The 18,098-nt window shown below is 40.5% G+C and overlaps 1 long non-coding RNA gene across 1 annotated transcript in view; it reads right to left on the reverse strand.

Annotated features, from left to right (window-relative positions):
- The window catches only part of LOC123986761, a 36,344-nt gene extending 21,531 nt beyond the window's left edge, over nt 1-14,813 (reverse strand). The window contains exon 1 of the long non-coding RNA XR_006828966.1: nt 14,656-14,813. This is a non-coding gene — a long non-coding RNA (uncharacterized LOC123986761). The remainder of the gene's footprint in view (nt 1-14,655) is intronic.
- Nucleotides 14,814-18,098: the final 3,285 nt, after the last annotated feature.

Here is an 18,098-nt window from a genome sequence, read left to right on the forward strand (position 1 = left end):
TCTGTCCATCGACTGTGTTGCCTGTAGCCAAGGCTTGCTTTTCTCCCTTTAAATCACCACCTCCTAATTATCTGTCACATTTTCTGCTATCCCATGCCAAAGACACACAATGGCCGATAATGACCCCACAGACAGCATCTATCAGGCACTCTGCCATTGATTCCTCTCTCTCTTTCTCTCCCTGTTTTCTCTCCCTGTCCCTTGGTTTTCGTCTTCCTCTCTGGTTCAGCCGTTCCCCTCCCCTCCTCTCACTTTGTTTCTCTGTCACTATGTGTCGACTTCTACCACACCAAAACCTAAGGCCAGGTGCTTGAAGCAGAAATGCATCATCCTAATGTATTGTTTTATGGAAATGCCGCTCATCTTTCTTTCCTGTGTTCTCGATCAATAAAAATATGTCAACGCGATTTTTAAAAAGTGGTCAAGAATTGTGCAAACACACCTAAATATGTATTAGGGTTGTGGCATTATAAGTTTGAGTCAGAAGTTGCCACATTAAAGTCTGGAAAAGTGCCTCAAGTAGAAGCTGTTTAACTGCTGTCACTGGCTGACTGAACAGACAGCAGGGAGTCAAAGTGGGTGACGGGCCAATGTTTGGCCAGAATGGACTCTTTTATGACAGTAATGTAGTTGGAGTGTTAGCTGCCTGAGGGCTGGAGAGAAACTCGTTCCCCTCCCACAGTTTCAGCTGGCATCTGTCCCCCTTGTATGCCTCACCCACAGCCACCACCCTTCACCCCCCGCTCACTCTCTCCCGCCCCCAAAAGCTTCACCCTGCCGAGAGCGCAGGAGCTCAGGTCATTACAGCAAACTGTCACGGCTAACTGTCACACAGCCCAGGATGCTAGCGTCACTATCCTCATGTCCTGACGAGCTAGGCTTGTTCCTGGTCCAAACATAGCATCCATCTTCTCACCCGCCTCTCTGACACAGCGAGCACCAGTCTGAGAGAAATCAACTTATTTACCTAGGCCGGAAAGAGCACAGACCATGGGATCTTTTGAGGCAAAAAGTGCTCAGGTTTCCAGGGTAAACTAACTAAAGCTAATTACTAGAACATTTTCTCAGTAACCTCTACTAATATGAAGCCTTGCAGATAGTTTGCTAGCTGTTATATTTCCAGGTTTTGAACGATCTGACTTTGGGGTTTTTGCTTCCACCACAATACAATGGAGATAATTTTTCTTTGTTATACTAACAACAATTAACGACAATAAAAAACAATTACATTGAAAAACAGTTTTCTTAAGTAGAAAGTAGTACCAAGTCGGAGCTGGAGGCAGAAATCTCAGAGACATATCTCAAAACCCAGGAACATAAACCCAATGTTATCTGCATGTAATTCTTTAATACTGTATTACATTCTATATGTATCTGTTGCTCCTACTGCGATTTATTAGTTGTCTTTTAACCCCATGTTCAATTTGGGGTCCTGGAGACCCCACGCCTTCTTTAGTAGCTCTTTAAATGTATTTGTTGTATCACTTTGAGATTGAATGACATTTCACAATTTTTTACTCTTAAACATAAACATATTTTTGAATTGATCACGTTTCAGAACAAACATCTGTTAGGGGTCTCTGAGACCTCAGTAAGAAAACATGATTAAATACAATGGATCACTGGATTGGTGTTGACAGTACTTTTTACACTGCACTACCCCTCACAGATCCAAAATAGGTCTATTTGGATTTTATTGGTTATTGACATTTTTAAAGGTTTGTGGTAAAGAGGAGGGTTACTACTTTTCTTCACATTTGGTTTTAATAAGCTCACAAATATACAGGTATACATTATATATACATAGTACTGTTCAAAGGTTTTAGTGTGGAAAAATGCTGCAAAGTAAGAATGCTTCCAAAAACAGACATGTTAATAGATTTTTTTTTAGATTTATCAGTCAACAAAATATAAAGTGAGGGAATCTGCATCAATTCTTCAAGTTACACTTGCACAAAGTTTTGGAAAGGAATGTTAGGCCAACCTACCCAACCTCGTTAGGTAGGTTGGCCAAAACATCTTGGAGAACTACCCACAGTTCTTCTGTGGAGTAAGTGATACCATACCATCACTTCCAGGACTCCTTGTTCTTTACGCTGAAGATAGCTCTTAATGACTTTCGATGTATGTTTGGGGTCTTTGTCATGTTGCAGAATTAATGGGGCCGATCAGATGCCTCCCTGATTGTATTGCATGATGGATTAGTGTCTGCCTGTACTTCTCACCATTGAGGGCTCTATTCGAAATGCAGCCCCAAAACTTCACCATGCTACACTGTTGCCCGCAGACACTCATTCTTGTAATGCTCTCTCACACTTCTGACCAGACTTCTCCGGATAGTATATGGGTGTACCAGGGTCCCGCTGTTTTCTGCAACTCTGAGCTTATGTATCTCTTGCCAGATGGAAACAGGGTAAACAGTCTGGGGTGGGTACTGTCTTTTAGTATCCTTTGTGCTCTACGCAGGCACCTCACATCACCAATATTAGTGATGTTCAGATGTACCGGTGATATTCTGAAAGGTTTTTTATCACCCGCTGAAGAGCCCTCCTGTCCATGGCCATGCACATCCCATGCCAGTATTAGATGTTTCCGGTCACGAGGCTTTCTATTGCTCCTCTGTAAAAGTTTCCTTAATAAATACAGTTGTTTCTGAGCTTTCTTTACCAGCATGGAGATGTAAGATGACAATGTCAGGTTCTCCGTGATGCTGATTCCCAGAATTTAAAACTGTTCACCGGCTCCGGATTTGCCGACGTTCAGCTGTGGGTTGTTCACTCACACTTTCCTCACGATTCTGAAGTCTCATTGTTGTTTGAAATCCGGCTGATGATGAAGTTCTCTCCATGTCAGGGGTTGCAGTCACGTTGTATGCCATGTGGCAATCATCACTTCTCATGAAGTGCTTTAAGAAATTGGTTCTTCAGCCACATGGCGGTAATCATTCAGACTAGACTGCAAACTTTTACCTGACGATATGCCTACAAAATCCCTGACTTTGTGCAAGTGTACTAAGAGCTGATGCAGTTTTGAAGGCAATTGATGGTCATATTAAATATTGATTTAGATCATTCTTCTGTTCACTCACTTTGTATTTTGATAATTGATAAATATCAATGGTGACCTGTCCGGGGCGTACCCCGCCTTTCGCCCGATTTAAGCTGGGATTGGCTCTAGCCCCCCGCAACCCAGTCCGTAGGATAAGAGGTTGACGATGGATGGATGGATGGATGGATGGATAAATATCAGCAGCATAACATAAATGTGATTGGCCCTGGTGCAAATATTTTTCTTGTGCCCCCCACCCCTAGCCCCAAAAAGCACACTTGTTTACACACGGACGTATAGGCACACAACAACGCCATGCATTTGCAAACCTGCAGCCTTTGATCAGCACCATGGACAGCAGCCGAAGTGCCAAGTCTATCAAAGGAAATCTAACTGCCTTGCTCTGCACTTAAATCATCACAGCCTGCCATCTGGGACTATCAAACAACCGAAATAGCTTTAGCCAGCCTACAGTAACAAATCAACACAAAGTAGCTTACACAGTATGTCAATAACCACAGAACAAATAGCGATCAAGAAAAGCAAAGCAACTCATTATAGGTCTACACAGTATGAATGGATGGATGACGGCATCTGATCACGTTCCACGCGGCATTTGTTGCTGTCCCTCGTGGGCCCTTGTAATCAACTGGGCCACCAGCTGTACTACTGATAAATATAATCTATTAACAATCTATTAAAATCTATTTTTTAAAGCATTCTTCCTTTACAGCATTACTGTACTGTATACATGTTTTTTCTTAAAATGTTGATTGTGCAATAATTATTATTTTACATACACCGTGGGATCCCCTACAATGAGGAAGTGAAGCAAACAAAATGTCAGTAAAATTCAAAGTTTTAGTGAGTTTTTGGGAAGTTTTTGTCTTTTTGAATTTGGCTACAACTTTCTCTTTGCATTCAGCCAGGATGTAGAAACCTCCCTCCCACGCTGTCTGTTTGGGCGAATTTGAGTCATTGTTGGCTGTTGATCGGAAAAGGAAGAAAAAAACACTGCGGGGAAGTAATGCCTGACAGCCCGAAACAGGAAGAGAGAAGTGTTGTTTTATTACTAGAGGGGTAATAACAGCGCAGATAGCATCTATCAGCAGGGTGCTGAGGAGAGGCAGAAGATAAACTGTGGAGCACCTGAGCACAGATGATTCTCGACACTTCAGAGAAAGAGAGGCTAGGACCGCTGACAGAGTTAGTGACGTGCCCCCCATCACATCAGCAGCAGATGCACCAAGGGGAGACCTGAAAATATCAAACACGCTAAACTGAACAATAATTGTGTGTGTGTGCATCTGTACAGTATGCATGTGTTTATAAGGCCTGATACAAAGCCTGCAGCACTGAAACACTGCTGTTCACAAATGTGAAATGCTTTCGACAATAATAGAGTGTTTTCTGAATTTTAGTGTGTGTGTGTGTAAGCTATATACAGAATGTGCACTGTTTCGTGTGTGTGTGTGTGTGTGTGTGTGTGTGCGCACCTAGTCAGCTCCCTGGGGCCCTCTCTCTGGGTGAGTCAGTCTAGTTGCTGTAATCACTCTGCTCACTACCCTCCACTCCAAACCTGATTTGGCCAGATTGTTTCGTTTTCTTTTTCCTGGCTCCTGCCCCCAATTCTCCGTTTGTCTCTCCCCCCATCCCATCTTTCCTCCCTCCTTCTTCTTCTTCTTCTTCTTCTGTCCTCCTTCTCTCCATCCCTCCTTCTAACATCCCAGCGCTCTGCATTCCTCTTGCCTCTCTTTCCCTTCCACCATCTTTTCCCCCCTCTTCCATTCCCTCCGATCTTCCTTCCCCTTCGTGGTAATGGCAGCTGATTGATGGAGTTTGTTTAGCTTTAATTACACTGCAGGTGAGCGGCCAGGCCTGTTCACGCCAGTGAAGCAGAAAACTCAACTTGGTTAGGTTTGAGATTGGATTTCCCAAAGTGAAAACACTGTACAGGGGAAAGGTCTTCAGACTATTGTATTTTATTACTGTTTTGTTGTTTGTTGTTCCCCCCTGACCGTTTTCCTCTTCATCTTATGAGCTCATTAGACATACTATATATCCTGTACATTTTCTGCTCAGCTAAACACACCCAAGATTTCCAGGCGCATATTATTTTTTCTTTCTAAATGTGTGATACAATGAGGCTAGTGGTTGTGTTTATGCCGTTTAGGTGAAACACCAGTACAGTAGCCTATTTTAGCATACACCTGTGTCTACATTTATGCCGAGAAATCAGAAACACTAACACACAGAGCACTTGTTGTGGCTTTTGTTGCTGGAGACACAAACACAAACCCTTTTCGAAATCACATAAGCTTCTTTCACTTATGCTGAGTTTACTCTCCTCTGCTCTGTTATGAATTTTTTCTGCCACACATTTAAATGCTCATTAAATTTAAATGTATGAAAATGATTAAGACAGAGTGTACTGGGTTAAATGAACGGGCAATACTTACAAAGGACATCATACACAAATGGCGCATCACTTTAGCTCAGAACACTGAAGTCACAAATGTATTATTGATCGACAGCGCGTTCATACCACTTATTGGTTAATAAGGTATGGTTGGTTTATGATCTTAAGAAAGAACCACATTCTTAAAGGAATAAGGAGTTTCTCCTGGCTGGTGTTTTTTTTTTTTTTCAAAGAATTTCTGGATTATACTATGATTTCATTTATTTGTATGCCATCAATTGTATAATTCACTATGCCCTGGGGATTTAGTGTTCCTGGCAGAATCCCTGCATGCTGCTTGGATCCTTTAGGCAGCTCCCTCGAAACTAGAACCTTTTCCATCAAGTGTAACTATATAACCATTTGCAATAAATAATAAGAGTCTTAAGCAGTACGTGTCTGGCTGAACTGCTTGTCAAAAGGTATATGAGCTTTTTCTTTCAGGTAATTAAAATTCTGATATTCATCATTCTGCAGCAGGAGTAATATGTATATGTCTTATTTATGTAATTTATGTATTTCCAAAGTGCTGTAAAAATTACCTATTGCTCAAACAATGTGGTTACCTTGATTAAAGTTTCATACATGGACTGGCAAACTAGGTACAACTGAAATAAGTCTAGACACTCCTTGTTTTCCTTAAAACCCCTCTTTAAGGAAATATCTGGCCAGCTGATTATTACTTACTCGTACCAGCCATGCTCCTACCTCACAAGAAACAGAGCACTTACTAAACAATTTCCTGCCCTCTGTCGTTCACTGCTGGAGCATGTGAGGATGACCATGGACAGAGCCAGTGGCTGGCAGTCTGAGTGGAAAGATTATTCTGTTAACGTAGAGCCTCACAGCCACAGCTTGTTAGTATTATTTGCATTCCTCATTTAAAATGTCTGCGAGCAGCTAACCTCCAGCTACAACTGATTGTGCCTTGGGGAATGAAGGGACACATGCACAAACCTTGTCCCATAATGCCACAATTGTATAGTTAGAAATTCAACACAGCGGGGCACTTCTGCAACTACACTTACCGCCCTTCCACACCACTAATTATTGTTTGTCATAATGGACCAAGATGTACTTGACGTTCACACCGCATGAGCAGTGAATGGCTTGATTTACTTGAAGCTGATAATTACTAAAGTAATTATCATTCTATATGCATTGCTGTGTTGCATTTACAGTGTTCACATTATTGAGCAAATCCTAAAGTAATCACCCATTACCATGCTCAGTCTAATTCTTTTTAACCTAAAAGGCATAATCTACAGTTAAAAATGACAAGAGAGCAGACAAGGATACAATGACTGAGAGATAGGGAAAGAGAGACTTTGTGGACCTGTGTGAGGGGAATATATGATTGTATGTAGAGATGAATTCTGAGCTGCACATGAACAGAATAGAGGGTATCTTCAGCAGGGATTCACATCTATATGATCCCACATACCCTTGCTCTTTCACTGTGGGTACTCTACAAAATGAATATCCCTGCTCTGATCTCAGGTGATGGTGCTCCACAGCTGTCTAGCATCCAAAGACTGCATTAAATAGTTTTATTAATACTCACTGTTAACAGCAACGAATAAACCTTGGATTTTTGCTATGGCCCTGTTATTTATGAAATATACACTTTTCTACATGTGAAGGTGGAACTGAAACTATAAACCTTTGGAAATATTGCTTACCATACTCACTCATGTCTTTGAAATCTTGATGAATGGCCAACGCTTGGATATGTAGCAGACACATGGGTCTAAACAAAGAATCCTGCAAGCATGGCGGTCTAGAACCAGGCTATTCTTTTAGAGCTTACAAATGCATGCTGACATTTGCCATTGCTGAAAATTGGTACAGTGAAGCTGGTGATTGATTGTCAAGATTTTTTTAGATGCAAGTTAAAAATGTTTCATTAAGTAAAAAGTCAGAAATTGACATGAAATAAATCCTTCATGGGTTGAAGCGTTAATTTTGATGCAAATATCACTGTGTGCCTAACTTAGATGTGCTTAGTATCTCTGTAAATACAAACAGGCCAGTATTAATCCTGTCACTTTGATGAAAGTGTAAATTTAATCAAGATGACTGAGTAAATTTTGTTTGGCAACTTCAAATAGTGGAAAATGCGGAAAGTGATTTTTGTACTTCTTTTGAGATGTTATACAGAAAGGAAATTAGCACTTAGTGATGCATCTTATATACAAGTGTAAACAAGAGTGGAAAATGAATAAGAAAAAGACGAAAAAGAAGAAGAATAGTAAGGGGAAAGATGATTCCATATCTGCTTGTGGGATTATAAGAGGTACATGGCATGGATCGAGAGCTGACGATCTCCAAGCAACCTGGGAGTACAGAGTAACAGAGCCACGTTACTGGAATATTTAACTATAATGTAAATATAACTGTATTCCTTAAACTGAGGGTATCGTGCTGGCAGCTGCTTCAAGATTTCCTACAAACAGCTCTTCTTTCAGCACTTAAGGTTTGGGATCTTGAACTATGTTTTAATAAAGCCTAATAGCACATTATGAGTTAAACCGTGTCACATCTCTTGTTCCCTTTGGCACTTAGATATATACTCCACTGCCATTACCCAAACCCCACAGCAGCAAGGGAAGGCTTGCCTTCTGATTGCTGTCATCAGCACTGAACGATCACTGACTTCTTCTTGTTGGACTTAAGTGCCAGCCATATCTTGATATACTCATAACTTTCTATTAAGTTTGTGAAGGCTGGCTGTGCTGTGTTCCACTTATTATCAGGCCTTCGCCTGTATTCATAATTCTCTTTTCAGAACTGATGATAGTGGACATGTTTGGGCATATCATCTTTTAGGCTCCACCCTTATTGTTTACACCTTTCCAACTCCATTAGAAAGGATGTGAAAGAGAATGTGTATAAGTGGTTTCACACCATCCTGGCTTGCGGCTATGATAGATATATCCGTTCAGAAGTGGTAAGTGGTACGTCACGTACATACAGTATACTGTACTTAATATTAATATTCAGTGGTGACCTGGGGTTAGCCAGAAAAGGAACACCAATGCCATCTTGATATCATATCACTCATTCTATCACCATTTAAAGGAATAAATTGAGGATGTGATCAATGCAGCTGAGAAGCCCATAGTTAGAATTAATGAGCACTGCCCGGCTCCTGCAATTTGTCTGCTGTGCTATTGAGCCGTCTTATTTCAATGTCTAATTTGTTATTGCTCCAAACGTCTCTTTCCCTGGGGCGATTTGAAGCGTCTCGTTGTGAGCCATTGCCAGTTGGCCGATAAACACCTTTATGAATGTCTTGGGCATTTTGTGGAAATGTAGTGCGTGGTGTGATTTTTCATCTAAATGCTGTGACAGTAAGATGATTCCCTTCCCCGCTCTTTGACTGATGGATTGTTCTTCATTATCCATGAAACTGTAACAACACAGAATGTGTGCGTAAATAACAACTATGGGGTGACTTACAATGGAGGCTATGGTGTTAGGTGTGCAAATCAATAGATGTAATGTTCACACGCACTTCAGGGTTGTGGTCAAGAGATGTTATTTAGAAGAACTCAGAAATGGGAAAAATTATCATTCAGTGATTTTTGACTGCATAACACAATTTTGTACAGATATTAAGCCCTATCCTATTGCTTTAAAACATTATCATATTGGAAATATCTGGTACAAATGTAGCTTTGACTGGTGACTGAGACTACATATTTAAAACATTTTCAACTTGATAAGAAAATTAAACAATATACTGCAATATACTACACTTTAATTGGCAAAAATTAATTAGCTAATCATACTCATTTGAAAAAGAGGATCTGATCATCTGCCCTGGGATGGACTGGCGACCTGTCCAGGGTGTACCCCACCTTTCGCCCAATGTCAGCTGGGATTGGCTCCAGCCCTCCGCGACCCTGTACGCAGGATAAGCGGTTGACGATGGATGGATGGATGGATCTGATCATCTTAATATTAAACAGCTGTGACACTCTCAACACTGCCATGGAGCTGGATATTGCTCTATGGATAAAAGCATTATTGGTGAATGTATCATCATTATACCATCTCAGTCAACATCTTTGGTAATTTTATAAGCAGGCAGGTATCACACAACCCAAGCCTAACCAAATCCAAGACGGCAATATTCCCCATAAATTATCTGTGGTAGAAAACTTTGAGAGGAGCGTGTAACGTGAGTAAAACTGAAACACAGTGTAGCAGGTCTAAAGCTACGTATGATTTTTAATAAATTTATGAGAATTAATACCCAATTATAAATTTTAATATTCAGAAAATATTAATCCATAAATCTCTCGTTTCGGGGCACCACCAGAGTTGTTATTAACCCAAAGTCTCCAGACCTCTGGGTAGTGTGGTGTATAATATATGTGCATTTGACGCATAACAGTTTAAAATAGCACTGTTGCAGCTGGACAGAGGGTCAGTGACCTAAGGGGAGAGTAGTGATTGGTGGTTATGTAGGGACTGAACCCTTCTATGGAATTTGACCTCTGACCCCTTGTTTTGTTACCTCAGAATAGTACTAAACCCTTCTATGGTACCTAACAGATACCTACACATGTCCTATATAAGCTATGTTTGATGTACAGAGAGACAGAGTGGCCATCGGGCTGGGTCACTCTCCAAGCTGCTGCAGAGCTTGTAATTGATGCTGAACTCCTTGATGTAATAAACTTTTATGATCAAGAACTGTGTCAAGCGGGTTTCTTCTCAACACATCATCGCAGCATTATTGTTAGCATTTGTTAGTATTGTTAGTATAGCATTTTAATAATTATACAATTATTCACTAGTGATCAATTAGCTAATAATCGCTCAATTATCTTAAATCAATCAGTCAGTCCAAGTCTCATCTGAAGGGTAAATTCTCTTGGCAGGGACTTAGAAATAGGCAACACACACAATTCCTTGGTTACAGTGAATTTATTAACTAAGGTGATATAAAAATGCGGTTAAATACAAGTAAACCATGGCTAAACAATGAGAATGTGGTTTCTATTGTGGGAGAATTTGACTCATACGGCAGCTAATGAATGCAATTAGATGATAACTCGATTAAATTTGTCTAAGCGTTTCAAGGATTACATATGCTGGATTAACCAACTATTGGACATCACTGACTACAGAATGCAGGGTTTTGGTCTTACTGCTTGTGTTTCTCCCTGCCGGGTTGCGGTAAAACGGCCTCACACTGGCAGAGTCCGTGCGTTCTCGTTTAGGACAGCTTCAAGCCGCCGGCCAGTCGCTTTCTCTGCCAGGGAATTGCTCCGGGGGTCCGTCTCTTGTCGGCTTTAATGGAGAAACTCGCAGTGGGGCCTTCCCAACCCTGTCTCGGGTCAGAGGTGTTAGTCGTCCTTTGTTACTGCTGGCAGGACCACGTGACTTGGTCTGTCCTCGGTGAAGTTAGCTCGACGAATAAAGCTTAAAAAGGGAACTTGGTCGTTCTTGAATTAGACTACTGTAACTTAACGGACTGATAACTTTTAACAAAACAAATGAAAGAAAATAAAACAAGTAAAGTTGCTAGAACGAGGGAAAACTGAAGTCGCGGCACTTCGAGTGTGTAGCTTTAAATGAAACAAAAGCTTTTTTTGCGCCGGGCCGAGCTCTTAGGGAGTTGCTGGGAGAGGGGGCACGCCGGGCGCGTGTCGAAAAAAGAAATTCTATTTGCTCGTATTATAATCAAATATCTTCCCACAATGAAACCTCAATTGTCAAACGGTTGTACCATTCTTAGTTTTAAGCACTTGATAAGGGAAACAATTGTCAGATTACTGGTCATGATAAATAACGAGTGACATTGATAAGATGATTGCCTTTGGTGTGGGAGACCAGGGTTCGATTCCCACTGTGAGACATCCACCATTGTGTCCCTGAGCAAGACACTTAACCCCTAGCTGCTCCAGAGGCGTGCGAACTCTGACATGTATATCAATTGTAGGTCGCTTTGGATAAAAGCGTCAGCTAAATGAATAAACTGTTTTTATACATTAACGGCATTTCGGACGATGGCATGTAATACTTATTTTATCCACTTGGGGGAGCTTGGGTTACATGAGGATAGCTCTGATTAACCCTAAGACAATCTTTGCTCAGGAACTGGGAAATGTGGTTACTTAACCTTAAATTCAAGCTGGCAATTAATAGAGTATAGGATGACATTTCTTTATCATCATTTCTAAAGGTGGTGTCAGAAAGCATTGTGAACAAGCATTGGTTACACATAAAATGAAGGAATGTCATTAACCTTGCTGAAAATTAAAACACTACAAAAGTAACTTATTTAGATAACAACATGGTAACATAACTAATCAAATAGAGGCAACACCACTACTAACTTAGCAATGATTATTATTTAAAGAGAACAACAGTTTATAAGGAAACACTGTTTTAGCTCAAGAAGGTTGTTGAGTGGTGTGCCCCTTTTCGCATTCTTGGCTTATCACACTTAGACATCAATCTTTGTTTGCATAAGGGAGTTCAGGTCTGTGTCTCTGGTGTCCTGGAGTTTCTCACCTAGGCGTGAAAGGTCAGTTGCCATGGTTATGTGTGTGTGGGGGGGGCAGTTTAGGGTTTCCTGTCCTTTCTTTAAGAAGAGTTCTGATAGGCTGTTCAGGAAAATGCTAATCAATGTTCCTTTTGTCAGTTTAACAGTCAATCACCGCGGATCTTATTACTTATCTGCCCAGAGACAGCACTTAGGGAGGGAAAATTTCAACCCCCCTCTCCTTTCTTTCTCCCAGGGAGAGAAGAGGAATTGGGAGTCGTCCAAATTTATTTAATATAAAATGCACAAATCCACACTGTTGGCACACAACAACAGACTTCTCTGGTGTGAAGCTCGGAAGCATTGATAAAAGCCATGCAAACTCTGGCTGTTTATATTTGCCATTAAGGGGCTGACAGTGCTGCAATGACAACCTGCCGCGCCTGTAGAAGCAGCAGTCAACAGTTCCTTCAAACATTGCCACACTTTTGTTTTTCACATGCTACCTATGACAGAAATACAGTCATTGGACAAGGAAGTTGGGGTTTTGGATTAAAGATGATCCACACTATCTGATCAACCGGACCAGGCACCACAGTGGATGCTCTGATCGCCCAGAGCAGAGGAAAGAGAGCCGGGATAGGAACCATGCTGGCCCAGCTTGGACTTAAGGCTGCTACAAAAGGTCTGGTCTGGATAAAATGGAACTCCACTTTGCCCAAGCAACGGAAATCAGAGACTGTTGTGCCCACATCTTTACAGAGACCTGCCCCATCAACATCCCGGATCAAGCAATCTCTTTGGGCGGACCGTGTTCCAAACCGGCAGTTGGTGCTCAAACGCAGTTAAGATGGGAAGTGTTTCCAAAATATCAGACCTTATTTTATTTATCATGTTACTATAGATCTGAAAAGATAATTAATATTTTAATTAATTATCTTTTAGGAGGGACTGTAGGAGGGACTACTTTCTTTTTGTTATACAACCTTGTGTTTTATAATGATAAATAAACTAGCTTGCATCTTAAAAAGCGTTTGGATTGGAATGTACGACAGCACGACTCCTTGAAATACATGGGGAAGCTGAAACGGGTCTGTTTCTTTATTTAAAAGGACATGCGCTCTAACATGTGAAAATAATCAACCCTGTTCTCAGTCAAAACCTGAGTGCAGACCATAAAGGCAGAGCTTTATGGTCTGCACACAAGGTTTTGACTGAGTAATAAGTAATGAGTAATAAAGTGGAGAGCAGACGTTCATACAGACAAATGAACAGGGGTTGACTCTGCATGGAGCAGTAATCACAGAGGGGCTCCACAACTGGAGAACACCAAAATACACATAAACAAAGGCCTTTTTGATCTTCAGAGGAGCAAAAATATTGATTGACTCTCTATGTGGTCAGTGAGGCTCTGCTTTCAGAAATAAAGTGCAGCGTGGTGGGCCACGGAGGGAGGCAGCTGAGGCGAAAAAGAACCTCAGGCTAGTATGTCTGTGTCGAAGGCATCATGGACTGAAGCACCAACAGGTGGCCACCATGCTTCGGGGTACAGACTCACCTGGTGGATGCTGAGCCACAACCCCCACCAAGACAAATGAAGTGTTTGATCTCCAGCAAGAGGCTGTGGAGTATTTAGAGTCTCAGAACAAACACACAAATGTAGAACTGCGATTTTATTTTCCAAGTGCAGCCTGCTCGATGGCTGGCCGAACACTGAGTAGTACATGTCACACTTGACATGTACATGAACATTTGACATTTTCAGAGGAGAAGAACAGAAGCAGACGAACTGATGAAATAATTTGGACTTTGATATAATTGCGGAAACGCAAACTTGATTTTTACAGCATCACCTTGAGATCAGAGAGTGTCATTATATGTACCTGACTACTGGGTGAAATGTTCAACCCACCTGCGACATTTTGTGTTTCCAAGATTTAAAGTTTAAGCTGCATAAACACTTTTAGGCAGAGAAAAATAAGAAGAAAGTGTCACGGGATCCAAATAAAATAAAGAACTCAGAACCACTATGATCTGAACACCTCTATAGTCACCAAGTCTGCCTCAGCCACCAGGGGATTTGAACCCTGGAACTTCAGATCTCCAGAGTAGGTGACTTACTGACTGAGCTACTATGCCCTACAAAGGCAAAGTGCAGTAACTACACATTTGGTCAAAATTGAGTTAAGACATGAAATGAGACTAAGTGATGTTACTGCGCTCTGGCTTGTTACAGTAACTACAAAACCCAAGCTACTACCAAGGCAAACCGCAGTAAGTGTTACTGCCTTCTAGCTGGCTTTGTTTTCCCGGCTTTGACACCGCAGATCCTGCGGTCTGCCTTGGTAGCCTAATTCCGAAGGGGACTGTAATACTGTTTGCCCCGATTGTAACACACCCTCACACAGAACCAACAAGTCAACCAGCTAATGTTAGCTTACCATAGAGAAACACCATAGCACAATCCCGCAGTAAAATCATTGTTGAACATGTGTTAAAACGCAAATATTCAAAGAGTAGTAAGGAGGATAGCAAAATGTAAACATCTAACGTTAGCAAGGCAAATGACAGCTTTATAATCAGTTAACATTAGCTAACTAAGTTGGCTAGCCAGCCACTTGCAAATCAGACAAACATTTTAGCCTACCTGCTCCCTTGAAGGCATTTACTCTGACAGCGTAATCATAATCTGTTTTTTGTTTTGGACATCTCTTCACATTTCAAGCAGCTATTCCAAATGTTGTGACAGAGGTTACTCCTTCAAAAGTTAGCTGGCTCCGGTAAAGTTACCTTAGGCCAGTTAAAGTTAGCTAAAGTTAGCTGTGCCTCCTCAGGAAAGTGGACCAGCACACCCGACAGCACCCGACATTCACGCACACACACACACACAAGGACATGCACACACTATTTACTTGTTGTACTTCCATTTCATTTTATTTGAATTGCGTGAATTTTTAACTACTGTTTTAAAAATAACCCTGTTTGTTATAAATAAATTTTTAATTGAAATTAAAAATTCTATTGCAAACTAACACATCAACATTTATTTATTGCGTAAAATGCAAATGATGTTTGGGGAAATGAAGACAATGAAGATGACATTTTCTTCAAAGTCAATTTCTTAAGAGCAAAACGCTCTTTGTGGAAAGGGGCATTGCGATAAAAGACAACTTAATTTTGAGGCTTACTACTGAGCAGTTTCAACATTAACAACTTTCAAACATTAATAAAACTATTAAAGCTATTAAAAACAATCAACATGTAGTAAGAAACACAACAAGAAAGTTGAATGACCACATTTAGTTTGTAGATACTGAATTTTGCCTTTGCAATACTGTTGTAGTTGGTTAAGGTCATCCAAAGGCAGGGTGCAGTATCTGCTTTTTGGGGGTCAAAGGGCACATCAGTAGTCCTGGTTTTTATCTATAAAAAATGTCTTTATAAGAAGGTATTACATGAATGCACTACCACTGATCTAACCACAACATGTTTGACTGGCTAGTCTCAAAGACCCGGATAGTTTTGTCAGTTTAAACTTAAAACACTTATAACTGTCAAGATGTTGGTGAGAAAATTCTGAAAAGAAATCACACATCATTCTACTGGTTTTGGGTGTGTTGTTAGTTATTTTGGTGGCATTTGATCCAAAACTGAGTTAAAAAAAAAAAATTTTTCTACATACTTGCAGCAAGATACTGAATATCACTGGAGACTCACCGTTTGACCGATCTGAAAACCCTTTGAAAACACTTCTGAATTGACCATAGGTTGCAGTGAGGCAAACGTTAGTCACAAATCAGTGGATGTGCTGAAAAAATGTCATCTCTCTAGGACGTACGGATGATTTGCTTAGATTTTTTGAAGTTAGGAATGAGAAATGTCTAGAAATTTACATTTCTTGTAATAAGCCACGCCCACTTTGACGCAGTCATTACCATATTTTATACATCAACTGAGTAGTGATCCGAGATCGTACAAACCAAATTTCGTACGAATCCATCCAGCGAATTATGAGGTATAAACATTTTGCAAGTGTAGCGCCACCTAGTGGAAGAATATCCCAAGACTGCTCAGCGAACCTTGGGCTGAGCATCTGAGCAGACTCATCAAGTTTGGTGACAATAGCTTAAGCCAATTTTGATTTACGGGCATTTATGTAAAATTGTACGTAAAAACGCAAAAGTAAAAATTGATGAAAAAAAACCCAGATTGACTATCAAAAATCTTTTGATAACTTTTGTTAACGTACACAGATGATCCTGCCAAAGTTTCAGGTTGATCAGTGAAACCAACTTGGAAAAATTTGCAAAAATAGGTTTTAGAGAAAAGTGATAAGAAGTCGTATAATTTCACATTTTTAGAGCAGAAGACCATTGGAGCAAAGATGCAGATGAATCCAGAGATTAAAATAATGAAAGAAGTTTGACTCTAAACGAAGCCGCTTTTGAGATAATTGTAAAAACGCAAAGTTGATTGTTATAGCGCCACCATGAGGTCTATGAGGGCCATTTTTTTGCCTGAGTAGTGGGTGAAATTCACAACCTACATGCCAATTTGAGTTTTCGTTCAGCAGTTTTTGCTGACCAAACACTTTTAGCGGAGAGAAAGAAGAAAGAAAGAAGAAGAAGAATCAGAACAAAACCGATCGGGCTCCAGCTTCGCTGCTTGGATCATTCCAATTCATTTCCCATGTCACTTCTCACTTGTTTTCTTGACAAAACGTGGTTTGGAGACCAGCTGTCGGGTAACAGAGTCGCCGTCACCTCGTGTAGTGTGTGACCCATGGTCGCCGATCAGTCACGTAGTGTGAACACCACAACAATTTCAAGACTCATGATTACAAGATGGCAATTTGTGTAGTCTGAACAGCACAACAATCTGCCGACGTTGAAAGTCGTGTAGTCTGTACTATGCAAGAGGGAAGCACTAATTGTAGTCAGGGTAGAGGGTGTACAAAGTTCAGGACCAAGATTTACATCCTGCGTGTTGTTAGGTTTAGGCAACATAAGCCCTTTGTTTAAGGTTAGGTAAATAATGAATGACATTAATAATATGAATAAAGTACGCACGCCTTGTTTTGTGCTTTAAGACGCTGCGGAAGTTTCTGTTAAAGAAAAGATTATACCAAACCAATGATCTTTTCCTAACTTCAACCAAGTGAAAAGAACAATAATCCCGGCAGTGTTATGTTTCTTTCAAAACATATTACAAGTTGCACATTGGTAGTATACTGTATTAACAATTCTGGCTACAGGGTACTTTCAAATAATAATAATAATAATAATAATAATCCTTATTTGTAGAGCACTTTTCAAAAACAAGTTACAAAGTGCTTTAACAAGTGTAAAGAATAATACAAAAAAAAAAAAAAAAAGATAAGAGCATGAACATTTTATATAAAATTAGTAAAATACAATAAAATAAAAGGGATAAAATAAAGTCAAATAAGATCGGGAAAAGCTCTCCTATAAAAGTATGTTTTAAGAAGGGACTTAAAAGAGTTCACTGACTCAGCCGCCTTGATTTCCTCGGGCAGGCTGTTCCAGAGCCTCGGGGCCCTGACAGCAAACGCTCTGTCCCCTTTAGTTTTCAGTCGAGACTCTGGAACAGACAACAAACCTCTGCCCGATGATCTCAAGGTACGTGCTGGCGAGAGGCCATGAAGAGCTTTAAAAGTGATCAATAGAATTTTAAAGTCAATTCTAAAACATACTGGGAGCCAGTGTAATGAAGCTAAAATAGGAGTAATGTGGTCATATTTCTTTGTTCTGGTTAAAAGCCTGGCAGCTGAGTTCTGGACAGTCTGGAGTCGATCAATAGATTTTTGGGTTAAACAGGTGAAAAGGCTGTTGCAATAATCCAGGCGTGATGAGATGAAGGCGTGTAAGATGGTCTCGGTGTCCTTAAAAGTTAACATAGATCGAATTTTAGCTATATTTCTAAGTTGATAAAAACATGATTGAACAAGCTTTGTGGTGTGCTGCTCGAAATTTAAATTACTATCAAACCAAACACCAAGGTTCTTTGCCACAGGCTTAATGTGATTTACTAGGGAACCAGCAGATGGCAGTATTTGATTTGCCATCTGCT

The sequence above is a fragment of the Micropterus dolomieu genome, linkage group LG18 (genome assembly GCF_021292245.1).
Source record: "Micropterus dolomieu isolate WLL.071019.BEF.003 ecotype Adirondacks linkage group LG18, ASM2129224v1, whole genome shotgun sequence".
Taxonomy (NCBI): Eukaryota; Metazoa; Chordata; class Actinopteri; order Centrarchiformes; family Centrarchidae; genus Micropterus; species Micropterus dolomieu.